The sequence below is a fragment of the Chenopodium quinoa genome, unplaced genomic scaffold (genome assembly GCF_001683475.1).
Source record: "Chenopodium quinoa cultivar QQ74 unplaced genomic scaffold, ASM168347v1, whole genome shotgun sequence".
Classification (NCBI taxonomy): Eukaryota; Viridiplantae; Streptophyta; class Magnoliopsida; order Caryophyllales; family Amaranthaceae; genus Chenopodium; species Chenopodium quinoa.
The window spans coordinates 1238384-1264019 of NW_018744069.1; the positions used below are offsets into that span (position 1 = coordinate 1238384).

General features: G+C 37.8%; 1 long non-coding RNA gene across 2 annotated transcripts; it reads right to left on the reverse strand.

Moving 5' to 3' along the window:
- Nucleotides 1-16318: 16318 nt before the first annotated feature.
- On the reverse strand, nt 16319-23640 carry LOC110691182. 2 transcript variants are annotated; one of them, XR_002505240.1, is made up of 4 exons: nt 23071-23640; nt 16621-16933; nt 16467-16521; nt 16333-16378 (listed from the first exon to the last, which is right to left on the reverse strand). It is a non-coding gene; the product is annotated as an uncharacterized LOC110691182 (long non-coding RNA). The 2 variants fall into 2 exon arrangements; XR_002505239.1 differs by having other exon boundaries at nt 16319-16521; nt 23071-23639.
- Nucleotides 23641-25636: the final 1996 nt, after the last annotated feature.

A 25636-nucleotide genomic window follows, 5' to 3' on the forward strand; every position in this document is an offset into this window, starting at 1 on the left:
GTGCCGCCTGAGTGTGGAAAATGATTTTTGGAGATCATCAAGATGATCCGCCTGTTGTTTGGATTTGACTATCATGTCATCAATGTACGCCTCTACATTCCTTCCGATTAGATTAATGAAGACCGTATTAAACATTCGTTGGAAAGTAGCAGGCGCATTCTTCAAACCAAACAGCATCACCGTATAACAGAACAACCCCTGATCAGTGACGAATGCCGTCTTTTCTTGATCTTTTTTCCACAGGGGGATTTGATGGAAACCTGAATAGGCGTCCATAAAACTCATCAGGGCATGTCCGGCTGTTGAATCAACCAGATTGTCGATCTTAGGCAGTGGATAGCTATCCTTTGGACATTCCTTGTTGAGGTCTGTGTAATCAACACATATGCGCCCAGTTCCATTCGGCTTTTTTACTAACACAACGTTAGCTACCAACTCAGGGAAATTGCACGGCCGAATGAACTTGCCGTCTAGCAGCTTTTTAACTTCAGCGGCTGTCGCCTGACTTCTTTCCTCGCCATGGTTTCTTTTCTTTTGCCGGATGGGCTTCTTTTTAGGATCCACAGCGAGTTTGTGGACAGCGAGATCCGGGCTGATGCCTAGCATCTCTTCCACTTCAAAGGCAAAGATGTCTTTGAATTCTCTCAAAAACTGGTGCAGGCTCTCACCCAGCTTCGAAAATGCAACCGTCTTCTCCTTAACCGTCCGCTCTGGGCGGCTGTCGTCCAGAGGGATATCAATGTTTTTTCCAGCAGGCTGGGGACGGAGATCATCCGACCGTTCCCCGGTCAGTGATTGCTATTGTTTTTCTTTTTAGACAATCACCAACTGATCAGTCTTTCTTTTCTTTCCGGTTGGTGGGGCCGACTGTTCTTCCTCTACATCGTAGATGTCGATCATTTGTTTTCCTTGGCTGGATGCTGCGGCCGCAGGCTAGACGTCCGAGAGATAACACTCTCGAGCCGTTTTTTGGTCCCCATTGAGGGAATCGACTGTTCCATCATCCTTCTTATACTTGAGCTGCATGAGAGCAGGGATGATGACGACCTTACACTCATTTATAGTGGGTCGGCCAAAGTTGAGGTTGTAAGCTGTGAGCTCTTCAACCACTAGGAAGCAGATGGTCATGTGCCGACCGTCTCCCCTGTTACCCAGGCGGACAGGTAAGTCAATTCGTCCGACTGGGTGCACAAGTCCTCCCCCAAACCCAACAAGGGTGTGGGAGACCTCCATCATGCTATCCAGTTTGTATTTGAGATTGGATAAGCATTTGAGGCTGATGAGGTCCGAGGAGCTTCCTGTGTCAATCTGAATTCGACCAACCAGCTGGTTGGCCACTTTGCATTCAATGACCACAGGGTCATCATGCGGCCGACGGACTTTGCCTCAGTCCTGCTCGGTGATGACAACTTTGGGGAAGGCGGATGTGCCTGCCGCCTCTCCTTCCTCAACAGAGTTGACCATCTTTCTCAGATGGTCCTTGGTGCCCCGAATGGTCGGGCCATCCCCGGCAAATCCGCCTGCTATTGTGTATATCGGATCTTCATCAGTTTCAGCACTCACAGCAGGCTGGGGAGTCTTTTTCTTGGACGGCCCCGGATTCGCCTTTGAAGCCACTTTGGACTTCACATAGGACTTCAGCTGTCCTTTGTCGGCCAGACGGTCAAGCTCCCGCTTGAGACTGAAGCAGTCGTTCGTGTCATGGCCAACATCCTCATGGAAATGGCAATGCTTGTTTTTGTTCCGATTTTCAGCGGAACCTTTAATAGGAGTCGGCTTCTCAAGAGTCAACCGATCCTTTATTTCCAAGAGGATGGAGCAGCAATCCTTGTGGAACTCGTACCTTGGGACGTACGGCTTCCACTCTTTTTTCTTCTTCTGGGCCGGTTGATCAGAGTTATCAATGGCCCAGATTTGTTTTTCTTTTTGCACTCTTCTGGCTTAGGAGCCGGCTGAGCAGGTCGACTCTCCTTGTGTCGGTCGGACTTCTTAGGGTCCAACTGCTTATTGAAGGAGCAAAGTTCGGTCGCCTGTATATAGGCTTCCGCCTCTCATAAGGCTCCTTGCAGAGTGAAACGGACGAGTTCATACTTAAAAGTAGACCCGTCCTTTAGACCCATAAAGAAGTATGTGAAGGCGACCTCATCAGACAGCCCATGAATCTGGATTCGTACCAGATTGACATAGTGTACGCGTCGCTCGAAGTGCACCTACGTTAAAAGCATGTTGTGAATATGCTTGGCACTCATAGGAAGTGGGAATTGACATTATGATTAGGGAGAACGATTAGGGAAAAATAAAGTAGGGAGCCGCCAACAAGTTTTTAAGGAACTTGTAAACCGTTCACGGATCATAAAAGGCAACCACGAATAAGGGACAACGAAGGAAACAACGATTGAACCGTGAAGGTTACACCCCATTCATAATCCATGAGATTACTAACTCCATATGGTTCGGAACCACGAAAGGAGGATCGGGGATGATGGTACAAAGTGAGTCACGGAGTCACATTCGCCCGTATTGGCCTCTACTCGATTCTTATAGTGAAAATACATTCGTGCGATCTCAAAGGCATACAAACAAAATATTCAATTTGCTCCATTCTATTATTAAGCTAAATTGGTTGAATATTAATGCAACATATTATTCTAAAATATTGCTTGATTAAACAACAAGATTAAAAAGGAACCTAAATCGGTTGTCCAAATTATTTTATTAGTCGTGATTTTCAATTACATATTCCCTTTAAACATGCAATATGGTGATCATAACAATAATAGAATAAACATTAATATTGAAAGCAATTCAACAATAATAACGTTAGTCAAATCAAATATAAAATAACCTAATCATGATGCTAGCAATATTAAAATAAAATAAGAGTAATTAAATTAATTAATTACTCACATTCTGCACGTTCCTTTAAATTGCTACATCATGAATAAATTGTTAGTAACTTCAATAAAAATATAAAGAAAATGAAAATTACATTAAATAAATATAGATTTGATTTGGTCCAAAACCTCAGTTAATTATAACTTTCACGCCTTGGTTAAAGTAAAGAAGTTCGGGTATTGTATGGACTGCTTGGAGTGCTTAAGGGAAGAATGGTGAGAGAATAGGGTGGCAAGTGTTTAGGCTAAAGAGGAAGAAAAGAATTATTTGATGATCAATCTTGTTGATGAATGGAAAAGGGGAGATATGACCTCTATTTATAGAGAAAAAAGAAGGGTCGAAGAATTAAGATAAGATCTGAATTAAATCGGAATAAAACTCGATAGACTGCAGTTTTTGCGGTTTTTGTTTTTACCATATCTTTTGATCCAAAAACCGTAATAAGACGAATAAGATATCATTGGAAAGCTCTTGAAGTCTACTTTCTAAACCAATTGGAATCAGATTAAAATAATTTATAGAATAAAAGATATGGCCGAAATGAGGAGACGGTGTTTGTTTTGGATAGAGTTTGACATTTTATTCATATCTTTTCCGTTATAGCTCAGAATTGATATGAGGCACGAAAATAATATCTGTCTATCTTTGAACGTCTTTCAATTTGGATAGAAATAGGATTTTCAAAAAGAAAAGTTTTATTCAATTTCAAATTCTTTAATCTTATCTTTTTAAAAAGGATAATTAAGATCTTTTAGAAACTTATAGAAGCTTCTAATTAATCCTAATTGGTTTAGGAATTGGATTAAATAATTTGGACCCTCCACATGATCATTGGGTCGTAGGTAAGGTGGGCTTAGGATCAATTTGGGCTCAGTTTAATATTTTGGCAATAACTTATTCGTTATAACTCAGATTTGGGCTTATAATATATCGTTGGAAAGCTCTTTTCAAGACCCATCCAACTATTTAATCAATGGACCCATATTATGGACCAAAAAAAATTGGAATAAACGTTTTTATAAAAAGGACACGAAATGAATGATTTTAAAGGACACGAAATGAATTATTTTGGGTTTAAAGGCACAAAAAGAGGTAAATAAGTTATGGTTTGGGGAAATGGGCTAGAATTTGGGTTGGTTTATGAAATGGAAATATGGATTTAAGCACTCCAAGAATTAAATACTCAACCCGACCAATAATGGCGGTGAGAGGTTGTTCATCATCGGGTTTGGTTTTGGGGAGATATTTTTAGGTGTCTACAGAAGCCCCCACTTTGACCGAGTTTGTTGAAACGTCAGTTTCGAAAACGATAGTCAAAGTAGTCGATAGGGACGGGGAATGATTTAAGGCGTTCTGCAATCCTAAATCACTCTGTATACGCCGATACTTGCAGAAAAATGTTAGTTCTACAGATAAAAGAGTAAAGGGATAGAATGCTTATCTGACACTAGTGTATCGGTGACAAATGAGTTTGGTATCTTTCTATGCTTGAAGGAATCCACCGGGTAACGTTTGTTGAAATGCTTTCCATGCTTGAGGAAAGTCGACTGATGAATTTGGTAGTTTTCTTAGCCTGAAAAAACCTACCGGATGACACTTTCCATGCTTGAGGAAAGTCGACATATGATTTTGGTGTTTTTCTATACTTGAAGAAATCCACCGATAATGCTTTCCATGCTTGAGGAAAGTCGATAAAGGAATTTGGCGGTTTTTTATGCTTGAAGAAATCCACCGGATAATACTTTCCATGCTTGAGGAAAGTCGACAGAGGATGAGATTGCAAGTCTCTGTGTATCGAGAACCTTGCGTCATGAAATGATGGTCGTTCGATTGTCCCCGAACGTGGGCTGTAGATGGTCCACTTGTCCCCGGACGTGGGCTGTAGTTGGTTCGCTTGTTCCCGAACGTGGGCTGTAAATGGTTCGCTTGTCCCCGAACGTGGGCTGTAGATGGTCCGCTTGTCCCCGAACGTGGGCTGGAAATGGTTCGCTTGTCCCCGAACGTGTGTTGTAAATGGTCCGCTTGTCCCCGGACGTGGGTTGTAGATGGTCCGCTTGTCCCCGGATGTGGGTTGTAGTTGGTTCGCTTGTCCCCGAACGTGGGCTGTAGATGGTCCGCTTGTCCCCGGACGTGGGCTGTAGCTGAGACCTGCAAAAATAAATTTGCCAATGGACTCGTATATATTGTGATTGACTTGACCACTGACTTGACCAAGTTTGACTCGATGTGACATGACATGTGTATGACTTGTGAGTGTGTGTGTGTATATGTGCGTGTGCAGACACAAGCAAATGAAGATGCAAAAGCAAAAATTTTCCGTCACTTTTTTTCATGAGTGGAGGGTACCGACTTTCTCCCGAACAAGAAAGATGTGAAATGAAGTTTTGTTTTCGAACTTTCCTCGATAAAAATTTTCTAAAAGTTTTTGAACTTCCCCAAAATAAAATAATGAAAAAGGGAAGAAGTTTTGAACTTCCTCCTTAAGCAAGACGAAATGAATCGTATGGATTGAATTGCTTGTCTTGAAAATATTGTATGCATGATGAATGTTCTTAGGCTAGGAGGCTAAGGACAATTACATCATGTGACACAATAGATGAATGAACTTAGGTCATGGAGCTAAGAATCATATATGGTGTAAAGAAGCGATCTTGAACGTCACTTAGGTCTGGAAGCTAAGCACGTATATAGATGAAATGATTGATGAGTATTGCATAATGATTGTTTCTTAGGTCAAGGATCTAAGAACGATATGCTTTGTATGATTACAAATCATTGTTATATAAATGTTGCTCAGCACATTATGCGATGCATGAAACAATGAATATTGCTCAGGTCAGGAAGCTAAGCAAGTATACAACGTTTCTTCTAATGAATGTTATCTTGAAAGATGATGAAGCATGTGCGGTAGGGAAACAAGATTTCATGATAAAGGGCTCTTAAAGGGAAGGATGATTGATATGTATATGGATGTGTGAGTGAAGTGTGTGAATGTGATACTTAGGCTGGCTGCAAGGGTTATGGCGATGGAAAGAGATGAGAGAAGAGTCAAAGATGATGACTCTTTAGGCTAGGTAGGCTAAATGATGTGGGTTCAAGCCCCCAAGTCTAGCTCTAGATGGATAGGGGTAAGCATTGGATATTCTTTGACTCAATCAAGCATGGATATGAATATAAATGTGAATGTGGCCGCAACTCGATGTGAGGTTGCCTACGTATCCGTTAGGAATCAGGCCGAACGTAGCTCTAACCGAACTTTGCACAAGTGTGTGTACACCTCAAAGAGGTATTTCAAGGGTTGTAATGTGGTTAAGCTGAAGGTTTAAGGAAGAAAGGGGTAAAAGGCTCAAGACCCGAGAGAAGCCCCCAAGATGTGTAATTGTGTATTTGAAAATTTGGACTTTGCAAGTTTATTTTCTTTTTTTTTCGTTTTTTTTTCATTCTTTTGAATCAATGTAGGCAATCTTTGATCATGCGGTCCATCACTCACTTAGCATTCATGTTTCTCAGGCACGGTACCAAGCACTCGATGAGAGACGCAATTTAAGACGTGTTCATATCAAAGACATTGGAACACTTGCCCTTAGACATTGTTTTATTGTTGCTTTGCTGTTTTTATTTCTTGGTTTTTGAATGTTATACAATTACACATCTTACAATCTCAGGGTTAAGTGAATGTGGGCTGAAGAAATGAAGGCCAAACGTTAGACGAGGCTCAAAGTGGTTGATGAAGAAATGGAATGTGATTGAACGGTTAACAGGGAATGACAGGGTTGCAAAGGTGCTTGAAATCATTGGTGTACCTTGTGTTTAGTTCTATAATTGATTTTTTTTCTTTTAATCACATGATCGAATGTAAGAAAGAGATGCTCATTTATGAAGAAGGTAAGAAATGTGACGCATAGACACATGGATAAGGAGAACCTATGCTAGACTTTTTAGGGGGAACGGTTTGAAACAAAAGAAGAAGAAAACATGAAATCTTGGTGAGAATCTTGCATCGTGATTTGTCTTCATGGCTGTTTATGAGTTACTTCTTGCCGCCAGCTGAGGTAAAAAGTTTCTTGTTGATGCTTTGATTGGAAGGAAAGAAGGAAAGAGTGACGTTCCCCTTATTCTTCCAACTATGCCTAGTGATTTAAGACTCAAATATTTTGTAAGGATGAACTCACTTAATGCATTCAATCAATACTCAGATTGGAGAGGAAGAGTGTAAGAAACAATTTTAAAATCTGATGGGAAAAACTCCACTCATTCCTATTACGACGGAAAACGACGCATGCATGGTCCTAATATACGATCATAAACAATATAGTGCATTACTCGAATACAAAGTGTGTGCAATGACTCAACATGTGTGATTAGGTGAGTTTATTAAGACTCGTGGTATGATCGCATGGCTAGACATGAAGACGTTGTGAAAAACAAAGGACCCAATGACCAAATAGCACGGAAGACTAAAAGACAAACTAACTTGATTAATTTTGTCCAATTTTAATGTTAAAGCTATTTACTAGGTGAAAACGGTCCATTGGCAATCATTAGTCATAAATAAGATCAACCACAATCAAAGACAAAGAACACATGTTAAGGTTAGCACAAAAAAACACAAGAAACTAATAGGAAGAGGACTAGAATTCTACAAGAATTAGGACTCACGGATATAAAAAATAAATAAAAAAATAAAAAATCTATAATCCTATGTTATACGAGTTTACACGGATTAAAGGACTTGACTAAGACTAGCTTGACAAGAAAAGATATAATTTTATTATTTTTTATTTTTTTAAAAAAAGAAAGTCGAAGCTAAAAAGACACCTAAACTGGATAGGCTGTAGTATATCGTTTATAATTTTTTATCTGTGACTCTGATTGGAACGAAACTAATTCTAAATGAAAGATAAAACTCGGGGCTACATATCCATTGGTGGCATAACACGTAACTCTTTCTAGAACTCCAGATATGACCAAAACAAGTTGACTCTTGTGCAGTATACGGTAATAAAAATCCGGGTTGACTCAAAAATTAAAAAAAATAAAATCTATGGCTCGACTCTAATAATTAAAAAAAGGTTTGATAAAAAATAAAAAGTCAAAAGATGCACATATAATCACATTGTCACGAATAATGCAATGAAATTCGCAACCTAAAGTCAAGATCTATGTTCCACTATGGTCAAGCTTTTGGGTGTCAAAGGGTACCATGGTTAAGAGTTTGGACGCGTTAGCAAGGCAGCCTCCCTTGAGGGTGTATGCCAACGGGCGGCTCCGCGAGTTCGTGATGAAATCGAACTCGACTCCATGGTTTGGGTGGATTTAACAACTCGGATGAACCCTTATTGCCATGAGCGTTTTCGGGTTGATAGAGCTTAAATCCCCCGGGCTAGCCACATACGTAGAACACGTACTATTGTGGAAAAATAGGTGACCTAAACTTTCATATGCATATGTGACAATGCAAATTAAATCGCAGGAATACAATTCAAGAATCTTTCAAGTCTCATCCACTCATCTCAATTAAATACCGATCACTCAAATCGATAAATAACCAAAAATCCTCCCCAGTGGAGTCGACAAATTGTAGGCGTCGCTCGAAATGCGCCTACGTTAAAAGCATGTTGTGAATATGCTTGGCACTCATAGGAAGTGAGAATTGACATTACGATTAGGGACAACGATTAGGGACAAATAAAGTAGGGAGCCGCCAACAAGTTTTTAAGGAACTTGTAAACCGTTCACGGATCATAAAAGGCAACCACGAATAAGGGACAACGAAGGCAACAACGATTGACCCGTGAAGGTTACACCCCATTCATAATCCATGAGATTACTAACTCCATATGGTCCGGAACCACGAAAGGAGGATCGGGGATGATGGTACGAAGTGAGTCATGGAGTCACATTCGCCCGTATTGGCCTCTACTCGATTCTTATAGTGAAAAAACATTCCTGCGATCTCAAAGGCATACAAACAAAATATTCAATTTGCTCCATTGTATTATTAAGCTAAATTGGTTGAATATTAATGCAACATATTATTCTAAAATATTGCTTGATTAAACAACAAGATTAAAAAGGAACCTAAATCGGTTGTCCAAATTATCTTATTAGTCGTGATTTTCAATTACATATTCCCTTTAAACATGCAATATGGTGATCATAACAATAATAGAATAAACATTAATATTGGAAGCAATTTAACAATAATAACGTTAGTCAAATCAAATATAAAATAACCTAATCATGATGCTAGCAATATTAAAATAAAATAAGAGTAATTAAATTAATTAATTACTCACATTCTGCATGTTCCTTTAAATTGCTACATCATGAATAAACTGTTAGTAACTTCAATAAAAATATAAAGAAAATGAAAATTAAATTAAAAAAAATATATATTTGATTTGGTCCAAAACCTCAGTTAATTATCACTTTCACGCCTTGGTTAAAGTAAAGAATTTCGGGTATTGTATGGACTCCTTGGAGTGCTTAAGGGAAGAATGGTGAGAGAATAGGGTGGCAAGTGTTTAGGCTAAAGAGGAAGAAAAGAATTATTTGATGATCAATCTTGTTGATGAATGGAAAAGGGGAGATATGACCTCTATTTATAGAGAAAAAAGAAGGGTCGAAGAATTAAGATAAAATCCGAATTAAATCGGAATAAAACTCGATAGACTACAGTTTTTTCGATTTTTGTTTTTATCATATATTTTGATCCAAAAATAGGAATAAGATGAATAAGATATCGTTGGAAAGCTCTTGAAGTCTACTTTCTAAATCAATTGTAATCAGATTAAAATATTTTACAGAATAATAGATATGGCCGAAATAGTGAGACGGTGTCAGTTTTGGATAGAATTTGACATTTTATTCATATCTTTTCCGTTATACCTCAGAATTGATATGAGGCACGAAAATAATATCTGTCTATCTTTGAACGTCTTTCAATTCGGATAGAAATAGGATTTTCAAAAAGAAAAGTTTTATTCAATTTCAAATTCTTTAATCTTATCTTTTTAAAAAGGATAATTAAGATCTTTTAGAAACTTATAGAAACTTCTAATTAATCCTAATTGGTTAAGGAATTGGATTAAATAATTTGGACCCTCCACGTGATCATTGGGTCGTAGGTAAGGTGGGCTTAGGATCGATTTGGGCTCAGTTTAATATTTTGGCCATAACTTATTCGTTATAACTCGGATTTGGGCTTATAATATATCGTTGGAAAGATCTTTTCAAACCTCATCCAAGTTTTTAATCAATGGACCCATATTATGGACTAAAATAAATTGGAATAAACGTTTTTATAAAAAGGACACGAAATGAATGGTTTTAAAGGACACGAAATGAATTATTTTGGGTTTAAAGGCACAAATAGAGGTAAATAAGTTATGGTTTGGGGAAATGGGCTAGAATTTGGGTTGGTTTATGAAGTGGAAATATGGATTTAAGCACTCCAAGAATTAAATACTCAACCTGACCAATAATGGCGGTGAGAGGTTGTTTATCATTGGGTTTGGTTTTGGGGAGACATTTTTAGGTGTCTACACATAGGAATGCAGGCCTTCTCTATCTCCCTGCTGTACATTGCCCAAATCAAGGCTTGTCGTTTTGGCAGGGATGTTCATAGAGAAGTTTGAAGCGAACAAGAACGCAAGCGTCTTGAAGCTATTAATACAACCAGCTGGTAGATTGTCGAACCACTGTTGGGCTATGCCCTTCAGGGTGGCTGGAAAGCAACGACACCATGTGGCATCATCCAACCCCTGCAAATACATGAGGTGGGTGTATGCTAGCAGGTGGTCTTCTTGGTTGGAGGTCCCGTCATAGGTTCCAACCAGAACATTTTTAACCTTAGTCGGCTGTTCGACTTCGGTTATTTCCCTGGAGAAGGCAGAGGGTTGATCTCCAAGGTGTTGCAGCCTGAGCTGCCAGTCCATCGGCTGATAGCCGTATGCCGCCTGTCCTGCAAAGAGGGCAGGTTGCATGTAAGGAAAATCCGGCGACTGGTACAATGAATGAGCCATATACTGGGCCGACTGGATCATATGAGGGCCAGACTGAACTCGTGGGCATCTTGCTGGGGTTTCATGTACAGACAGGGAATACCTCATAGTGGTATTCCGAAAGCTATCATGGTAGGTCGACGTTGAAGCCAACTCTGTTAGCTGGGTCTTTTTCTGCTCAATGTATTGTCGAGCATCAGAGAATATTTTCTTGCTACCATCCGGCTGTATGTGCCGGATGACTTTTCTTGTGCCCGTTTATGGGAAACAGAGCCTGGTGAGGTCAAATTGGGGCCGAGCCTTCTCCTTAGGGGCAGGATGAGGAGTCGGCTAGCGGTCCCTAACCGACTTCTGTTTGCCAGCTTGGGCTGGCTTCTTGGCCGACTAATCCTTTCTAGGAGTAGGCGACTTCTTAGAGGCGAGTTGTTTGATTTCACTCTAAGACTGCTCAGGAGTTTCATGAGTTCATCTCGAGTGACGGGAGTCGATCCTGCCGCCTAGGAAGGATCACCCGTCCGCACCGAGGTCTTTTTTGGCTGACCATCAGTTTTGCTTGGCCCCGCCTGATCCGTGTGACGCTCCCGCTTTTCCCTACTGCGGATGCGTTTTGAGATGAGGGACCCGTTAGGATCCACATAGGTTTCGACGTCAGCGTCGTCCCTTGAGTCATGGTCCGTCTGGACCACTATGTCTTCTGGAGGCCGATTGGTCTCAGGATTCGGTACAGGGACTTGTGAATCCATCTCAGAGTTACAACACTGAGACTGGATTCAGCAAAGGACTCTTGTACCTACAAAGAAAACGGACCGCCGGATGGTCGGTGGTCCGCCTCCGAAGATTAAGTTAGTTATTATTCGGAATAAAACGTGCGGAAATAAAGTTATCTGCTCGGATTCCAAGCTCAGATAAAGTGTTGTCTGTTCCTTGAAAACGACAGCTCTCTAATAAATGTGAAAGTGACATGTTGTCTCGTATTGTGTGTATTCCTCATCATAAATGTAGGAACTGTCCCTATTTATAGGGTCTTTTAGAAAAGTGTGCCCTCCCTAGGATCTGGTGACCAAGGGATTAGGTCACGCCGCAAAACGGCGCCTCAAGGTTTGGGCCCTTGAAGGCCGCCATTCCAGAGGCAATGCTTGAGTGACACGTGTCACTGAGCCCAAAAGGCTTTTGGGCATCTTTTAGGATGACACGCGTCGCCCTCTTAATGATCCATGCTGGATAATCAATCATTTTAGAACAGAAGAATGTCCGCCTACCACGTGTCACCATCTCAAAGTTCCAGATGGCACCCCTTCTAATGACACGTGGCGGCTTCCGATTGGGCCACCTGGCTGGGTATAAAAATACCCAAATCAGCACCTTTAGGCTATGTTTTCTTTATATTTCTATGCTTGTTTTTAGTCGTTTATGTCGTGTTTTTAGGGCAAAATGCTTGATTTGCATGTTTGTGTGTTAGTTTAGAGAAATGCGTGCTTTTAATGATTTTCTTATTATTTTATTCATTTCTCGGCTATTTCCCTCGCTTCTCCGTTTATTTGACTTGTTTTGTAGGTATGTCGAGCTTCTCGGGATTTAATCATCAAGGAGGGAGCTCAAGTGCATTCAAGGAATTTAACGGAGCCAAGTTAGGGAAGCCAAGCACGCAAGTCAAGCCAATCCAAGAAACAAAGGAAAATGAAGGCTTACAAAGTATCAAAAAGGACCTTTATGCATTGTTTCGGCCATATCTCGAGTTCCACATATCGGATTGAGGTGAATCAAGTTGGGTTGGAAACTAGACTTGAAGAGCTTTCCAAATATAGGTTGCACGACTTCATACAATTCCTAGATCGTGAGTTACAGCCTTCCAAAGTTGGCCCTGCAAATCTTCCGCAACCTATTTCTGCCGATTTTGGGCAGTAACTCTCCGCGGGATGGCCGCGGGCGTGGGCCTTGGCCCCGCGGGCGCGGCTTTGTGGGTGTCCGTGGGCGCGGCCGATTTCTCCGAGGGCGCGGGCTTCTGGGTCTTTTACGATTCTAAGCTTCTTTTTCTCCTTTTGTTTATAGATTATTTTTTGGGGGTTTTTATTATCATTCATTCATGTAATTCTTAGTTTTGAGAATAGTTTCTCTCTTAGGTTGAGAGCTTCTTTCTCTAGATTAGGCTAGATTAGGAGTAGTTTTAGAGAGAGAAAGTGAAGGATTTCAATGGTGATTGAGAGATTGAAGATACAAGGGTGACAATTGTGTTCAAGATCTTCTCTATTATCAATGAGCATTCTTAACACTATCTCACCTTATTAATTTGTTTAATTTCATGTTTGTTTGGTTTAATTTTGATGTTTGATGCTTGATTAGTGTAATTGTTCTTTATATTTTGTTGATTCTTGATTTCCATAGTTGTTAGTTGATAGATGATGATTCTTGAATAGTTGTTTGGCTAGGAATTGGGTGAAACTTGTATTGTTTTTATTATCATTCATTCATGTTTGGTTTAATTTTGATGTTTGATGCTTGATTAGTGTAATTGTTCGAGAATTATGCTAGATTGCATTGTAATTGCTAATAACACAAACAATTGATTTTGTAATTGCAATTATCGATTGGTTTTGATAGTGATTCTCTTAGTTTGTTATTCATAGTGAACCCTAGCTTAACAATTAGGAGATAGGTCTTTAATTCCAATTGATTGTTCTTATCACTAGTCTTCACAACCTTTGATTGACTTGATCTTTCCAAGTTGTTGCAATTGACATGATTACTTGTTAATCTCCGTTCCTAGTGTTTTATTTCTTTAGTTACTTGTTTTGTTAGTTGTTAGAATTCTCCCTTTACCCTTTGATTTTGACCCAGCTTAGGCGCATAATTGAAAGTGCTTGAACATTACCGTTCCTTTGGGTTCGACCCTTGACTTGCCTCTATACTCGTATTTAGGTTTGTTAAGTGTTTATAAATTTAGTTTGACCGAGGAAAGATTAGATAACGACCTAGTTTTCCCCTCGTCAAAATGGCGCCGTTGCCGAGGAACGGTGTTTATGTTTGAGTGTTTTTATTGCTTGAGTCTAGGTCTTTGTGTATACTTTTTTTTTATTTTATTTTTGTTTGTTTTGTATAAAATGGAAAATACCTGATTTCCTCAATTAGAGGATGAACCATTTTGGGTGTACTTTAATAGACTAGAGAACTTCATTAGTTACCATGGTTGTGATATTTGGGAGGCTTGCAAGATTTGTTATCATAATTTGAATGAGCAAACTAGAGACATTGTTGAAAGCATGTTTAATGGTGGATTTCGAGCATTGTTAATCGATGATGCTTGGGACTTTTATGTATGGTTTGCTAGAGATAGTTATGATCGTGGTCATGGTTATTAAAATGCTTCCATTGATGATTATTATGGTCCATGTTCCATGAATGATGAACCTTGCATGCCTACTTGTGCCCCCATTCCCCAATTTGATGATTCCACTCATATCTCTAATGTTGATCCTTGCATGCTTGCACATAATTCTTTCCCCCATTATGCTCCTCAATGCTCTTCATCTTTCCAATCTTTAGATCCTACCTTTGAGTCTTCTTATAATCAAATTGGTGGTTCTTTGAGAAAATTGGAGATGAATTCTAATTTGGAACCAATTGAGATGAGATATTTGGAGATTGTGAGAAGCCAAATGGAAATGTTGAAAAAGTTGGAAGAGAGTAATGAAGGTGTTTTTAGGAAGAATGAGGAGATGGAGAGTCAATTATCATCAATATTGAATGTAAATGAAGTTTCTACCACATTGGTAGGTATGGAAGACGATGATGATGATTGTTTCAAGAGCTCCAAAGCATGTGAGGAGGATGTTAGAGACCCCATGAGTGAGGAAAAGGGTCTAGAGATGGATGTTCCTAAAGAGAGTTTGCATTTTGAACCTCCTTCCAAATTTGAATTTCGTTCCATTGAGCCTTTAGATGGAGTTGAAGAGAAACTAACACTACAAGGAAAAAGCCTTTGGGCAATAAAAGAATTCGTCGCCCAAGCCTCAATTGTCGTCGCCCAAAGCCTTGTGCAACGACTAAGGATTCGTCGTGGGCTCGTCGCCCAATGGTCGACGCCCTTACAATTTTGGACGACGACTATATACGGCGTTGCCCATATATAGCTTAGGGCGACGATTACATGCGTTGCACATAATACTGTTTTGACTACGACTTTTGCTTTTGTTGCCTATAATTAGTTCCTTTATGTGCAACGACTGTGCGCTTCATCGCCCATAAGTATGTTTGGACGACGATTTATATTGTTGCACAATTTCCTTTGGGCTACGAAAGAGTGTTAATCGTCACAAAAAAAAGCTGATTTGCAGTTTGGTACAATAATATGGGCAACAATTTTATGGGCAAATATAATAGATATGGGCAATTTCAGATTGCTCTTCATCTTGAGTGGAGACATTTGGTGGCTCATTAAGCTGCATATGAAAAAATAAATGAATATCCAAATCAATAATGTTTAATTAATATAGTTTTGTAATTGAAAAGCCAAAAAACCACACCAGATCAAAGAACATTCGTGCTGTAGACTTTGCTCCATTGGTCGGTGTTTCAATCAACTTTAGTTTATTTGCTGTGTTTACTTTGATAATGGCCTATAAGTGGACAAGTTAGTCAATGTAACATAATTACAATGATATTTAATAAATTAGAAATTAATTGTACCAAGAGGTGTAGCACGTTACCATCCAAAAAAAAGGGAAGCACATTACCTCTTGTTTTGGGGAACTCCAATACTCATAAACCAACCAATCCCATTGTGCCGGATCAATAGTTGGAGGTCTATTGCCTCTAGCCTCTGCCTTAGTTTTACCTCTATAGTATTTTTCCTTTAGTCTAAACCTCCAATGCCTATATAGGATAGAGCATTGAAAGTTCAATGCATCAATCACGTCCGCACCACCAACCTTTTCAGGTAAATTGTATTTTCCCTAGTAAATCATCATTTAAAATACAACATGTTTCGGGGTTTTCTGATGTCCTGCGGGAGAGTTACAATTCCGAGACTGGAACCGGACGCCTGTACCTGCAAAACAAACGGATGCTCCGGATGGTTGGAGATCCGCCTCCGACGGTCAAGTTAGTACTTGATTAAGGAGTAATTAATGCGGAAATTAAAGTGATTGGGTCTCTCTAGGTGAGAGTGTTTAATGTGTGTAATCTGCGTTTTTAGCGTGTTATCTCCCTTAATGAGGATTAAGGGAGGTATTTATCACCTCGGGAAACGTGTCAATCTAGGTTTAGGTTAACCTTGGGCTGATTGGGCTTCCCTCGGGAGTTGGGCCTAGGTGACCGGTTATCCCAGGTGTCATGGGAAGGACACGTGTCGTGTCGTAATTGGTCCATAGTGGACGGATCATTGCTTGACACGTGGCAGGCTCCTATTGGCCCATGTGACAGACACATGGCGGAACCTGATTGGTCCACTTGTCAGATGGTGATTGGTGGGGAAAAATCCCCTAATCCCAACACACAAAAACTTTAGTTAGTAAAGTGATCTAATAATTTAAAACTTCAACAAATATGTTTTATAAAACTCAAACTCACCAAAATCTTGTCATACAAACTTTGCTTTGCAGAAGAATCCATTTTAGCCCAATTTCTACCAACAAAATAAATAAAAATCATAAATCACATAGATGTGCTCATTAAGACATGCATGTTAGATAAGTGAAATTAATTTTACCAAGCTTAGACTTACAATGCATCTAAAGGACAAAACTCTTCGACTGAATTGCTACAATCGCATATGAACTCATTTGCCTTTTCACCAACCACACGTGGAAGCTCATCCATGAAAGTTATTGTAATTTTTTCATCTGGATTTTTTGCCCTTTTAGAAACATATTTTAAGCCCCCTGGTAGGACCACGCCTCTTACGATCAGAATTTTTTTTTCGAAGCTCAGCTTGGTCAATCCTTCGCTGCTCACGATAATTCAACCTTGGTGGTGGTTGTTGAATCTCACTTTCTTGTTGATTTTGCTCCGATGATGTTGGTATGATTGACATTTTCCTACAATAAAATTCATGTCAAATTTATTCCACGTAAATAAATTAATTCTAGAAGAAATCATTTGAATAAGAAAAGATAGGTAATTGAAAATTTGTATGCTTACCAGTTTTGATAATATATTTAAAAACGATATAAATATGTATACATGTATTTAACTAAACAAAAGACAAATATATCAGCACTAACACTCTAATCATGCATATTATTAATCAATTTATAGTGAATAATGAAAAACAATAAATAAATAAAAAAAAAAAAAAAGCAATAAGGAGTTGTTTAGATAGTTTCAACTTATATAGTTTCTTCCCTCTTGGGGTTTTGCTTCAAAAAAACAAGAAAAAAAAACTATTTAGATAGTTTTAACTATATAAATGAAATTATTGAATCTTCAAATTTATGAACTGTGATGCCTTCCAGCTTCCAATCAACTCTTCAGTCACTGTAAAACAGCCATGATGATACTAATTAATCATTAAAATAATAATTGTATAGAAGCAAAATTCTACTTACTACTATCTATATCTTATAAATTAATACCAGTTTCAATGCACCAACTAAGTTATTCAGTAGAACTATCACTTTCATATTCATCGTCTTCAGGATCGTCATCAAGTGCATGCAAAGTAGATTCCATTTCAGAGAGCTCCTCCTCCTCTTCCTCCTCATCCTCATTAATAAAATCATCTCCTTGGTTGATGTCAGCGTGTACTACTTCAACTTCAACATCATTTCTAACTAAATTAATGTCTTCATCATCTCTATCTTCATAGTTAGTTACAGGTGGTGTCACATGATCCCACAATGATTCATTTTCATGAGTATCTTAATCATTAGGGAAATCAAAGAAGTTTCGTGGATTTGCCTTAATTACATATCTCCAATTTGGTTCATTATGAGCGGGTACATAGAAGACTTGCTCAATTTAGCAAATGACTCATTAGTTTTTAACTTTCGAGTAACAATGATAAGCACTGCTTCTAAATTGTCTTTTTTAATCCCTCTCCCCTCAATAAACACATAAAACCACTTGCATTTAAATAGAACAACTTTGGGACTTGTTCTATTTTTTAAGGCACCATACTCTAGCACAATAACCCCCTCTAAAATCCCATAAAAAAGAATTTCTCCACTTTCATCATCGCCTTTCACAACTACACCACTATTTTGAGTTTTACGATTTCTTTGCCTTTTTTTGGAGTGAAATCTAAACCCATTAATGACATATCCATCAAAAGTCATAACATGTTTCATAGGTCCTCATGCTAAACACAATAACTCTTCTGTAATCCGTTCATCCCCATCTTTCCAAAGCTTAACAATTTGTTATTCACATGTAATAAGAAAACAATAAAGAAAAAGGGAAAATATAGTAGGAAAAAAGAAGTATGTGCTTACTTACCCTATGTTTAAACCATTGGCAAAAGTCAATCTTTGGAAGACTCCTATCATTTTCATACTCACTAACCATAGAAATTAATGTATTAATTAGTCTACTATATATATTTTTTAAATATTTTTTTACATCAATTGAATTAAATTACTCTATAAAAGGTTGTGCTTCATCACAATTTTTTAGAACATATAATTGAGCTTCGTTCCATTCATCAAAATTCAGCTGCTTTAGATTTGTCTTCCCTAAAGACTTGCCAATTATAGAGAAAACCGACATGATATGGGGTTATTGATGGTCAATGTCGTCATTTCGATCTAGATGGTTAAATTGTGTCTCAATCTTAGACATATAGAGCAAAATGTTAGAAATTCCATTTCAATGTACCCATTAGCAATTGAAGCTTCGGGGTGAGCTTTGTTTCGAACATATGATTTAAATGTCCTCATTGCCCTTTTAAAAAAAAGTATAGTTAAGATATGTATTTATATATGTAGGTAATTAAAAACTATCATTACTAGATTACTTACCTTTCAAAGCGATACATCCAGCGATAATGCACAGGGCCAGCCATCCTAGCTTCAGTGGCTAAGTGCATTGGAAGATGTATCATCACATCAAAAAATGCAGGAACAAATATATGTTCTAACTTGCACAAGGTGACTGCAATGTTTGATTCCATTTGCTTTAAGTCGGAAACCTTCAAAGTTTTTGAGCATAATTGCTTAAAAAATAAACTAAGCTCCCTTAAAGGTTCCAAAACCTTCTCATCTATAACACCTTTAAAGGCAGGCATGAGCAAATCTTGCATGAAAACATGATAATCATGAGTTTTCATTCCCATGATCTTTCCATCTTGCAAAGAAGTACACCGCGATATATTTGAAGCATAAGCATCTGGAAAAGCCAGTTTTGACAGAAAGGTAACTATTTTCCCCCGTTCATTCAAAGTTAGGGTTGTAAGATGCCGGAGGGATTTTCCACTTTTTATCTCCTAAAGATGTTGCACGTAGCTGACTATGCATCTTCATACCATCTAAGTCCAATCGAGCATTTAAGGAGTCTTTGTTCTTTCCTGATAAATCAACTAGTGTGCCTAATATGCTTTCACATACATTTTTTTTCAGTATGCATAACATCTAAGTTATGTCGCACTAAAAGATGCCTCCAATATGGCAATTGAAAGAAACAACTTTCCTTCTTCCACTGATGCACGATGTATTGTTCGCCTTTTTTCCTTTTTTTAGTAACACCTTTTCCAAACTTCAAATTTGAATAGCCACTTAATTGCTCTAAAACATCATGTTCTGTAAGTGGAGTAGTAGGAGGACCCCGTTCGACTTTCCCACCAAATGCACTCCTATTACGTCTCCATTTGTGATCTGGCTCTAAAAACACTCGATTATCCATATAACAGTATTTGCGCCCATGTTTTAACCAAAATGATCGTGTATCTTTATGACAATTAGGACATGCAAGTTTCCCTTTAGTTCTCCAACCAGAAAGATTAGCATAAGCTGGAAAGTCACTAATAGTCCACACCAACACTGCTCGCATATTAAAAGTGTGCTTGGTATGAGCATCAAAAGTTTTTACTCCTATCTCCCACAATTCTTTAAGTTCATCAATTAAAGGTTGCAAAAAAACATCTATATCATTCCTCGGAGATTTAGGACCAGGAATTAGCAAAGATAAGATCATGTTGTCACTTTTCATGCACATCCAAGGAGGTAAATTATATGGAATTAACATTACTGGCCAAATGCTATATCTGCTGCTCATGTTAGCCCCAGGATTAAATCCATCACTTGCTAAACCCAAGCGTATATTACGAGCATCGGCAGCAAATTCTGGATATAGGGTATCCAAAGACTTCCATGCTTCTGAATCAGCTGGGTGCCTCATTACCTCATCATTTGGGCATTCATCCTTATGCCATCGCATATGATTTGCTAATTTTGAGGACACAAACATTCTTTGCAACCTTGGAATAAGAGGAAAATGACGTAAAACTAATTGAGGAATTCTTGTTTTTTTTCCAGCAACACTTTCGTCACCTTCATCCCCTTCGTCACCTTCATCCCCTGAAGATACATCACCACCTTGCACAACTTTGTCCTTCCATCTAGGAGCCAAGCATTTAGCCGCATTTTTCTTCATTTGCAAACTCCTTCCGAAACAAAATGCAATGGTTTACACAAGCATCAATCTTTATATAATCTAATCCTAGTGCTTTTGTATATTTTTTTGATTCATAAGAATTTGTTGGAAACTTTTTATCATGATTAAATGCCCTATGCAATGCACTCAATAACATTGAAAAAGACTTATCACTCCACTTGTTACTAACTTTGATGTGTAGTAATGTGCAAGAAACTCCAATCTTTTAAATGTCTTGCACCCTGGATACAACTCGACCTCTATATCTTCAAGTAACGTCGTCATGAACTCCTTATTAGGGGTTTCATCATTGCAACTACTAGAACCAAACTCCATGGTGTTACCACTATCAATGGGAACTTCAGAAGTTGTAGTATTATTATTCCATGCATTTGTTGCATCAAAAACCAATGGAGCCATGTCATCAAAAGGCATTTCATCCTCTTCGTCATCTAAGACCTCCATCGTGTTCTCATCATTTTTGATATTACCATCTTGTTTATCATTTTCTCTGTGACTCACCCATGGGTTATAACTACTGTCTATACCATATACTAGTAAGTGACATTGCATAGTTTTCCAATCTTGGGCCATCATTAATCGACAGTTCAAACATGGACATTTTAACAATGTCCTATCATTTTTTTCTTTGAAAGCAAATTTTAAAAACTCATCAACCCCTTTTCTATACTCTTGTTTTTGCCTATCCTTTATACCATTGTGGTTCATCCAAGTTCGATCTCTATTCATTCTTGAAATGAAAATAAAAGAAAACCATTAACAAATTGAATGTAAGAAAATTAAATGGTTAAGTACACAGCTAATCAATTATATGATTATGTCACATAAGTGTTATAGATCACCGTAGTCCGATCCCCTAACTGGATTATTACCCATGTTTATCGAAACAATCAAATTAAAATTAATGAAAGGTTTTTGAAACAGAAATAATGAACAGCCTAAAAGGACATTTGTGAGGCACTATATATCCAAATTATACTTTTAATAACCATTAAAAAGGGGCTAAAAATCAACATAAACAATTAGGACCAAATCAAAGGACATAATTCAACCGTCTGTCCCTTATAACCGATGTCAACCGATATACAAAACCAGGGCCGACTTAGGGCCTGTACAACCAGACCCTTAGCACAGGGCCTCAACAATTTGAGGGCCCAATTTGATTGGGAGCCCATACATGTATTAAAAAAAACATTAGTTCAACCATCTTCTGTGTCCCGAGTCCCGACTCCCAAATGTTCAGTTTGAATTTCCTCCAATTTAATCTACTCCATAATTGCCGCAATTAATTTGCAATTCCTATGGAAAACTTTCCATCTTCCTATGTCAATTTAAAGCTTGTCATTGATTTTCATGTTTTACCAAAGATATACGAGTAATTTTTTTCAAAAAATCAATTTAACATTTCAACTACACCTTCTTCTCTTGATTTTAATGGTGATTAGTGGTATTTTCATCATGATTTGCTTCTAATAGAAAAATTAGTTTCATCTTGCATCTTGGTTTACTTGGTTAAAATGAGAATCTGTCAAATAAGGAGAATCGGTTGATTGTGAGGTAATAATTTTTTATTTATTATTATTATTATTATTATTATTATTATTATTTTAATATGAAAAAATTTCTTATATTTGAGACTTTCTAAGTGCTTATTGTAGTTGTGTTTTCTTAAGATTGAAACTAGAAGTAAGAAAATTTGGTACTTTATACGGAGTATTTTCGATTTGCAACAATATATTTTTGTGTTTTTATATGCACAAAAAAAAAAATTGCTTTTGAGTTTTTTATGGTGCACATAATGTACACTGTACATGTAAATCAGAATAAGATAATGCAGAGTTGAAAAAAATTTCTCATTCTAGTAATTAAAATTACATTTTTTAAAAATAGGGCCCAACTTTTAGAATTAGAACAGGGCCTCTAATATGTTTAAGACGGCCCTGCACAAAACCACCCACATTACACGAACGAGAGTGCATTTCAAACAGAGCATTAAAATCAAGTCTCCTCCACTTTTTTCTACCAAAGGAGAACACAAAAACTGAACTTACAAACTCACTGTCAAGCAAACCAAGGTTATCCTTTTACTATATAATCCTAACAAATTTAAACACATTCGACACCGCATCAAAACCACTATGGTTTTAATTTCTAGAAACATATGATTATCATAATGTAAGCTATATAATTTTCAATTCTACAATCTTGACAATATTTCCTGAACAACACAACATAATTTCCAGATTCCATATTATGTTGCAATTGTGAAAGCAGAATATGAATTTGCCAATTTGAGAATACCAAATTTTTATACCTTTGATAACCTTTAAATTAAAAAGGGGGCTAAAAATCAACAAAAACAGTTAAATACAAGGAAAGTCATCGAATTATGGTTTTCAAATCAATGAAAAGTTTGTATACAATACATCATGATTAATCTACAAAATCAATAATAAAAGGATAATTCACAGAAATTAAAAAGTTAAAACAATAATTCAAGAGATAAAAAATAATTAGTAGTAGTAAAATAGATAACTACATAAAAGAGAGAGGATAGGTAACCGACCTACTACCTCACCGCCGTCAATGCGTCGACCTTAAATTCGCTGTCACCGCTGCCTCACCGCCGGCCACCGCCGTCAATGGCGGAATTAACGAATGAATTAGCTAAAGAAATACTGAATTTTACAAAGAAATGCAAAAATAATGGAAGAACAACCTCTTCAATGGCAGCTTTCGGTTTGGTCAGAGAAAAGAGAAGAGAAATTGATGGGTTTTTTTTAACGGATGAGAAGGGAAAATTGTTTGATCGTGGGTAAAGGGTTAGTTCTTTAAGCAGTACTCTTTTTTTTTTATTTTTTAGGGGAAGCTGTATTGAAATTTTTGCATCACTAGTCTTATGAATTTTTTTTTGGGAATTTCAATGAAAGCGGTGTTTTTTCCACCAAATTTTTAGTGGAATTTGGGCAACCAAATAAAATACCACTCCGCTTTTTTTAATAAAAATAGACAACGAATTAAGTTATTTGTCACCTAACTATGGAAATAGGCAACCAAGTTATATTTTGTGGCCCAAAAAAATAATAAAGGGCAACACATCCACTGTTTTGTTGCCCATATATCTGTATAGGGCAACAAAGAAATAACTTGTTGCCCATAATTTTATTTTGGGCGACGCATTAAATCTCGTCGCACAAAATATCAACAATGTGCAACGAAAGGAAGTTTCATTGCTCTTAATAAACGCACCTGTCGCCCAAAAAGCTTTTTCTTGTAGTGTAAAAATGTTGGCTTCTCTTAATTTTGAGGAAATGGTAATTCAAGTTATGAAGGATGGGACATTGCAATTTTTGAAGTGGAAGAAGTTGCGAGGACAGAGAGTAAGGACGAGGAGGATGAAGTAGTCTCCATGGGCGATTGGATGTTTGAGGGTGATGAGGACCAAGAGGTTTTGAGTGTTGAAAAACCAATTGGTGAGTCAATTATGCCACCCACCTCCCTTGATTGTGATTTCATTCCTCCATTCCTTAATTTTGAAAACCAACCTTCTTCCACCCCATCTCCTTTGATTAATAACCATGGTTGCTTTGAGGGTGAGGCCTTGAGCTTAGATGATTTTGATGAAGAAAAGGTCCCTTATGATAAGGTTGAGGAGGTAGAGCCTACTTTTGATGATTATGAAGATGAGAGTGAAGTGTTTGGTGAGGTTGAGTCTCCAACTCCTATCTCAAATCTTAAACCATTGCTTTCTCCTTTCACCTTTGATGATCCTTTCTCTTCTACATTTTCCACCATTGAGAATGGTGATGCCATTTTAGAGGGAGATTGTACTTCTCATGTTTATTTTGAGCTACCTCCCAAGTTTGACCCTCAACCCTTTGATGAGCTTCCTTTGAACCTTGATGATGATTTGAAGCTTTTGAGAGCTCATTTACGGTGTGAAGTTTATGAGGAGGGTGTGATTGAGAATGAGCTAAATTTGAATAATGACGAGTTGGAGGAGAGCCCTTTGGATGTGAGTTCATTGGATGAGAGATCTTGTGTTTCAATAGATAGTGGTGTAAGTGAACAACTAATTCCTATTTCCTTACCTTGCATCTCATTTTCAAGAAAGCTTGATCTTATTCCCTCCTATCCCATGTCACTACCTTCTTTTCTCATATCCCCTCCTCTTGAAAATCCTTTAGTCCCCCAAGTGCCTCATTTGATGACTTTTGAGGATGATGGTGGGATTTCCAACCAAAAATATTTTGTTGAGAAGAGTATGTCTTCTTCTTTTTCTTGTATTTCTCTTCCTTTTTCTTATATTCTTGTTTTTCCCTTCTCTCTTTCTTCTTCTTGGCATACTTATTCTCAACTCCATAGGTGTGCACTAAGCTTGTTGCATTCCTTTATTTTGTCATGTGCATACTTACTTTCCAATGAAATGTGTAGTAGTGCATTTGACAAGCTCTTGCGTGCGTTGAATTATTATTTTCTAGAGTAGTCAAGCTTGGACCTTAAGCAAGCCTTTCTCGGGAAGTAACCCGTGCTCTAGATTAGATTTTATTTTCTTTTTAGATTAGATTTTCTCTCATGGAAATGTTTATGTGCCTTTTGCTAGGTACATGACTTGATATACTTTGGTGCTTCTATTTGGATCAATAATCAAGGAAGCTTGACACCTATTTTTGCTAGCATATGGAAACAAGGTTCAATTCTTGAGAATTTAGCTTTGAAAGGTCTAATTGGGTCATTTGCGGGTATTTACACCCACCTAAAATCCGGTATTATCCTTCCTTGCTCTTTCTCTAATGGTTGATGCCATGTTGGACATATGTTGGTTTGTTGGATTGATCTCCTTGTTTTCCCCTCCCATGGATTATTTGATTTATGTTTGAGTGTATAGTCTCATTCAAGCTTGAGGGAGGGTATTCAATCATGTTTAATGGGATGTTGATTCATATATACTGTGCACCTTTGTATATGTTTTTCCATGTTCTTTTATTTTGAAAAACTCCAAAAAAGATTTTTGTTTTTATCAAGGCAAATTTGTAATGTGTTTTGTTTTGTTCTTTCTTTGAACATAATAACAATTGGACTTGTAAACTTGAATGCTTTTCTTCCTAAGTGGTAGTTGTGTGCACGGTTTG